We start from the raw sequence: 7,373 nt of genomic DNA, 5'->3' as shown, positions 1-7,373 counted from the left end.
ACGTGCGCTCATCCTGTCTTTTTATGGGAACAATAAAAGCACTGTTGCATCTGGGAACAGTCCTGGGTTTCTGTCCGTATGAAATGATGGTGTCAATGGAGTGAATGAGCTGAGATGTTGATGGCAGACATGGGAGTAGTGGTGGAGGGGCATGTATGGTGCAGCGTGGGGGGGGTGAGCGTAGATGTGAGTGTGAGTGGGGGGCAGAGTGGTGGCGTGCATGTGCTTTAACCAATAGTCAGGAGGTGGATGTAGTGCAGGAACGGACAGTCAGGTCAGTGTTCACAGATAGAAGCCGGGACCCCTCGTGGTTTGGGTGGAGGCCGTCCCGTTTAAAAAGATGGGGTCTGTTTAAAAAAGCAGCAAACTTGTCAACGAAGGGGCTACTGTTGCCCAAGCAGCACCCCTTCAGCCACAGGGGCGGCTGGTGATGACGTCACCGTAGCGAGGTGGGGGAAGCGGGCCCGAGATAATTAGCCGCTTCCCCGTGTCCAGCAGACGGTCCACCAGGGAGATGAAGTCCTGCTTCAGAACCTCCGACTGCTGGAATTTGAGGTCGTTGATGCCGGCCTCCAGGACCAGCGTGGAGGCCGAGGGGTGCTGTGCACTCAGCTGCAGGGCCGAGGATGTAACCTCCGCAACACGGGGGGCACCGGGGTGACAGAAGGTCCGGCCGTCGTGCACCGCCACGTGCCTGACCACCTACAGTGATGGCCGCCTATGTCTCAGAAAGGAGTTGACTAGAGGAGTGTGGGTCTCCTTTTGTCCTACAATATTGCACTGGTGCTGAGTGACAGGCAGCAGTAGAGTATTTTAGTTTCTCACACATACTGGAGGCCAGATGCACCGCAGGTGATCAAATACACACCATTACTAATGTGGGGCCACCCCGTAGTTTCTCCCTCAAAAACCTTATTGACCTGGCTCCGTATCCACTCTGTCTGTAGAAATCCCTGCAGCTTCTGGGCCTTGCAGCACAGAGAGGCCTGACCAACAGGTCTTTAACATTTGATATTTTTCTGTAGGCCGCAATGATTCGACAGTCAGAGAAGCTGGAGTGGATGCTCAAGGCTTTTAGACCCTTTAATAATGTCGCTGGACGGAAGTATGTGGTCACCAGGGGAATCATGGAGGAGAAACAGATAGTCCCGGTCTCAAGGAGCTCCTTAAGGGCCTTTCTCCAGAAGGAGCATGAGTGTCCTCTAGTGGAGAGGGCCCAGAAAAATGTCCTGGTGGCCTCCATGAAGTCTCCCTGGTGAATGCAGATTCTGTGAAATCTTGATAACTGTGACTTCAGCAGACCTTTAAAAACATGTTGGGGGGGGTTAGGGTTAGGGGGATGAGAGCTGTACTCCCAGTCTCTCACTACACAGACCACCGTCAGTGTAGCTTTGTATGAGAGATGAGGCGAGGCACCAAGGCACCGGCCGACGCATGTTAGTCCCCAGTCCCCCTCCCACTTGCTAACATGATCCATATCAGAAAGGAGAGGAGGACAGGGTAGAAGAGGCAGGATAGGTGTGTGTGTGTGTGTGTTGGGGGGGGCTTCAGCACACAACGATTCCAGGAGTATGATGCAATGATGAGCTGTCAGTTCAGCGTAACGTTTTCCTCCTGCATCTTCTCCCGTATCGTGGCCACCAGTCCACTCCTGTGTCCACACATGGCAGCTGCTCCGTCTGTTGTCCAACCCACCAGTTTTTCCCGAGGCAGCTCCATCTCATTTCCACATCTTGACACCTCTTCATACAAATCCTGTCCTGTGGTTGTGCCGTGCACAGGACGTAACGCCAGGAACTCCTCTGTCACGTTGAGGCTGGAGTCCCCTCTAATGTCGCTGCTCTCATCCACAGCCAGGGAAGATGCCATGAAATCTTTCCCCTTTTTCTCCAGCTGCTCTTTTAGATTGAGGGACAACAATGGTGTTTCTGCTCAGGCTCCCGTTTCAAAAGAGTTGCCTTTTGTCTGGGCAAACTTGCTCACCAACTTTAAGCATGCAGTGTTTGATGAAATCCCCCTCTGGAAATGGCCGGGCTGATTGAGCGATCTCTTCTGCCAGAATCAAACTGGCCTTGACAGCAGCCTCGCTTTGAGATTTGGCTTTTCTGAACAGAGCCTGTCCAGATTTGAGGCCTGGTTTTAACTCCTCAACCTTCTGTAGCTTTTGTTCCATGTCCATATTCTTGTCTTTGTCCGCGTGTTTAGCTTCATGATGGCGTCTCAGATGATATTCTTTCATTACCGCCACCCTTTCTCCACTCAGAAGACACCCAGGTTTCCCAGCTGCCTCCGTGAACATACTCCCACTCCCACCTTGTTTGAACCCCCGGTTCTCAGTGTCCACCTTCCCTTTTGCCATTTTATGGGTATCTGAAAGTTAACCTTTGCTGTTATGCTAATGACTACTGATAAATATTTAAATGAAGCCACCTCCCGCTCAGACTGTCACCGTTGCATTGTGGGAAATGTAGTATTGGCCTGTGTAAAACATCTGCGGCCTGTGGGCCGGTTCTAATAATAAATCAATATCATCCCGGGGGCCATAGAAAACCCTCGACCTTGACTCTGACATATGAGCTTTAAATGATTTCTTTTGACTCCCATTTATTTTGGATATCATCTTTGCTAGTGTGTGTGCGCGCGCTCTATGGAACTGGCATAAAGGATGTTAAAATTAGTCTAAATTAGTCTAAATTAAATAAAAATTCATCCATTCATCATTCCCAACAGGCGGTGTGTGATTAGAAACTCTTTCTGAACTCTGGTGCTCTGAAACATCTCTGCTTCCATTTTCAGCTGTTTTTATTCTCAATAACATCAAATCATCCATCCATCCAAGTCGTGGTCCTGTTGGACCACCAAAGGACAAACACTTTCCATTTAGCACGGACAAAAAACCCAAATCCTGTTTAGCAATGAAGCTGTGGGGAGAGTTTGAGGAGCGTTTCTGAGGAACACGCTGCCATATTGGGTCCAAGCTGCTGGGGTTTTTGTTGTTTCCAGGTGAATCGGGGGGGCAGCGGCGTTACCGCCTGTCTCTGCCCCCCCCCCCTCTCCCCGTGGTCGTGGTCACGCCGGGCATCTTTACTGGTCCCGTTTTAAACAGGTTCTGTTGGGAACAGGTGTTCTCCAGAACTGTATTCCAGGCTGCTGTGCTGAAGGGCTGTTTTCAGTAGCAATAGAGCCAGAGTGTGCCTGCTCCATATGAACCCCCCCAGGCCGTGCTTTCCTCCTGGCTGAGCCATAATCAGCTCTGGATGGACTGGTTCACGCTTGGACTGAGTCAAGATTTGATAGCTTGACTGATTCTTACAGTTTTTGATCAAACCCCCATCTGCTGATTCCAGGAGATCTTTAAAGGATCTCAGAGCTTCAGATTTATGAAGCCTGCTCAGCCCCCGGCAGCGCTGATGAAACCATTTCATTCCTTCAAAAAAGCAGAACATGAAGCTCCAGAAAAGGTTTTTGGATCAAGTTTCCAACAGAACCAGGACAAGTGGGTAAAAGCGCCACTTTAAAGCCTCCAGGCCTCAGGAAACATCCACCTTTAGGATGCCTGACTTTAGAGGATCGTCGGTTCGCTCCGAGCACAAGAACAAACATTTTTAACCTCAGTCCAAGAACATCTGACCTGAAATGATCAAAAACCTTCAGCGTAAAAAGATGGTGGAGAGAAAGCTGCTGGGAGGTTCTCAGAAGAGAAGTGGCATTAAAGCCAGCTGGAAGAGTCCAGCCTGCTTCCTGCTCCTCCAAACAGGCGTCTCCACACCAACACTGAGGAACACGGGCTTCTGTTCTTCCTTCTTCTCTTCTGACTATTGTGTGTTTGATGAATGCAGCATCCACTCACTGCCCCCCCCCCCCCCCCCCCCTCATTTACACTGCTCCTGGTTTCACAATGCTCCTCAGACAGATGCAACCAGAGACACTGATGCCGTCAGGCAATAAACCGGAGTGTTGTTGTGTCCGGTTATTAACATGTTCCATGCTTTTCCTTCTGCAACAGTTCATCACACCTGCTCAGGGAAACCTCGGTGTAAAGGAGGTGAAGCCGTGCCTCAGTGACTCTACTTTGCTGTTTTAGAAACTAACAGTTATTAGATGAATATACAATGTGCACGTACGCGCACACGTGTCTATAAACACTTAATACACGCGTGTGCGTGGATGTAGACTTTTTAGTACTTTGGGTTCATATACTTTTTAGTATTTTGCAGATTCGTGTCTGTATATAAACCAGATCCTCCTGTAATAAAGAACTAAAGGCTGACTGTTGTCACGTGACCCGTCTCCGTCTGTGTCCGATGATGGAACCTGCCTGGAACATCTGGTCCACAGAAAAAGCAAAACAGCTCACAGAACTGGCCCAGTTTAGACCCCAAAAATGACAATAAATAATGAAAATGTGTGACACAGTAGAACAATGGACGAACTTTCTATTGGTCATTGACAGTTTCACTCATCATCATCAGAATTCATCAGAAATATTCAAACCAACAAACTACACACAGAACCGCAGAGTTTAGAGCTTGAAGGGAGCGACAGGTGAAGATTTAAAGCTCAACGCAGCTGAAGAAGTTCCAAAAAGGAGAAATATCATGTGGTACTTTACCGCCACCCGGTGGACACGCGTGGAACTGCAGACAATAGTTAAACGCGCTCCGACACATTCTGACCTCTGCTGCTCCTCCTGGACTCCAGGGCTGCAGAAATATGCTGCTTTTACAAGTCTTTCAAATCTGTGAAGTTCAGGCATCATAAATCTTATTTATTTAGCTTGGTTGAATAATGGCGGAGAATGGTGTCCGAGAAGCGTCTTTATTTTAAAGTGAACAAGAACAGTTCGGTCCGCGTTCACAGAGGCGGAGAGACCTCGAGAGAGTCCAAAACAAGGAAAACTCTCAGAAGTAGTCAAGCCACAGAAGTCAGGGTTTGGTGATGAGGACGAAAACACTCGGGAGTTCTGTCCTTAAATCTAACGGGAGATTGAAGAGAGACCGCAGGTGCGTGTGTCTGCGGGGCCAGCTGTGGCTGATGAGCGGCTCCTCCACGCCCCCTGCAGGTAGACACCAGCAACAACGGTCCCAGAAACTGGGAACCCAACAAACCAGTTTTTCAAAGTATTCCTTTCAGACTAAGCAGGAAGACTGAAGACCGACAAGGTGAGTAAACGAAGAGCATTATTGAAAAGAATTGACAGTTGTGTTTGGAGATAAAATCAAGATTTGATTCAACTAGACTTCATATTTAGTTTTATCACAAAATATCGTTATACATTATAAATAAATGGGTCTTATTTAACTTTCTTATAGTCTGGCTTTAGTTATAGTTGAATAGTCTTTCTAAGTGAAGTTTAGTTTATGTTTCTGCTCTTTGCTACTGATCCTAAAAGAACTTTAAACCCTCCCAGAATGCTTTAATGGTAGTAATATATACGCCATGAAGCTGTCGATGAGGTTTTAAAAGTGAAACTATTCTGTTCAGACGAAGCAGGAAGAGCGACAAGGTGAGTGTAAAGTGAGTATTGTGCTGTTAACGTTGTTAGAGAGTCTTAACAGGTATTAACAACATTTTAAAACTTTTTTGTGACAGGTGAAAAGCTCTTAGAGTTATTAGAGCTGTTCAACAGTCCAGGTTCCAGCTGGATATTTTGGTATTACCTGTCAAACAACATCTAATCGTGGGCAAGTTAGCATCTCTCAGCCGGACCAATTTAAGACAATAAACTAAATAACTAAATCCACACAGGATCACAGGACACCAACAGGATTTTGGGTTCATGTTGCACGTTTTCTCACAGTGGTTTATTGTTCTATGTTGTGGAACCACTGTGAAAGAAATGCAGGAGTGGGTGTCATTTCTTTCATCTATTTTAAATAGAGCAGTGATCTTTGAGGACTTGGATCATAGAAATAATTGAAGAGGGGAACAAATGAGGGAAGTTAAAAAGTCCTGACTAGTATGTTTATGTAGCACCAGATAATTTAGAGGCTGAGCTGAAGACAGTCCTTTCACCATGTTGGCCTGTGGAAAACCAGTGTTGTCGGGCCGATGGACCAGCGTCCCCGTCGTTGCCGGACCACCATTGGCCACCAGTTGGGTTTTGGGATCAAAGTGGGGGCGTTTCCTGTATCCGGTTCTCCTCACGGATCCATGACTACAACATGTTGCTGCAAGTGCAGAGACGTTTGCTCTGGAAAGAACTTTAGAGCACATTCAGTGCTGCAGGATGAGGGGCTGGAAAAGGTGCCAGTTCTTTTCTCACTGCAGGGAACAGTTAAAAAAAGCAGCTTAAACTCTGAAAACATGAAAATTATACAGAGACATCATTGATTTATTGATTCAGTTGTTATCCAGAATGGATTAGAAATGTTCCTGTTTGATAAAAATGCAGTGAATTGGGATTATTTAACTACAACCTCTACAGATTATTTACCTTCATCACAGTCTCATCACTATTTCTGATGTTTCCTCAGGATGGACGAGGACAGAGCAGAGTCCACAGTGCCCAGCTGTGTGTCCCTGAAGAGTGACCGGTCCAAAGCTGGAATGATAAAGTTCAGAAGTTCAGACCAAATGTAAGAAAACTAAAGCGTGATGATGTGTTTGTGTGGCAGCTGTTAGTCACATTAACAGCAGCAGGTTGTGAGTTTATTATTGGAGATGTTTAACACTTAAACCTCAGACAGTCATATAGTTACAGACTTAATGTGAATATTGTTGATTAGAAACAAGAATCAGGTTTAAACTGGAAGATGAATTCAGACATAAATGCTGGAACAATATTGAGTCTTGATCAGGTTCTTTCATCCTATAAATCAAAGGACTAATAGAGATGTGTTTCATAGTGAGAGGGGGGAGCACATCCTATCAAACTGGGACCAGTCAGCTCCACCAGGAGAGTCCTCTTGTTCACAATCTGGAAGCAGATCTGGAGATGCTGAAATGAAGCCCAAACAAAGTAAAACTGTTCAATATGAGATTTAATTTGTGATGTCATGAATTTGTAGTTGTGTTGATGATTTATTACAGATGGAAATCATTGGTTTACTTATGTTCAGGAAGTGATCTGCAGGAGGTGATAGAAGGTCATAAGATGAGTCTGAAGAGAAGATGTGAACATGTGACTGAAGGAACTCATGAAGCAGGAAGTGGAACCCTGCTGAACAAGATCTACACTGAGCTCTACATCACTGAGGGACAAAGTGAGGAGGTGGACACACAACATGAGGTGAGACAGCTTGAGAGAACCTCCAAGAAGAACATCCAGGACACCCCAATCAAGTGCCAGGACATCTTCAAAGTCTTATCTGAGCAACAGAGACACATCAGAGTGGTTCTGACCAACGGTGTCGCCGGCGTTGGAAAAACCT

Source organism: Takifugu rubripes, chromosome 4 (genome assembly GCF_901000725.2).
Source record: "Takifugu rubripes chromosome 4, fTakRub1.2, whole genome shotgun sequence".
NCBI lineage: Eukaryota > Metazoa > Chordata > Actinopteri > Tetraodontiformes > Tetraodontidae > Takifugu > Takifugu rubripes.
This window is presented reverse-complemented; position numbering follows the sequence as displayed.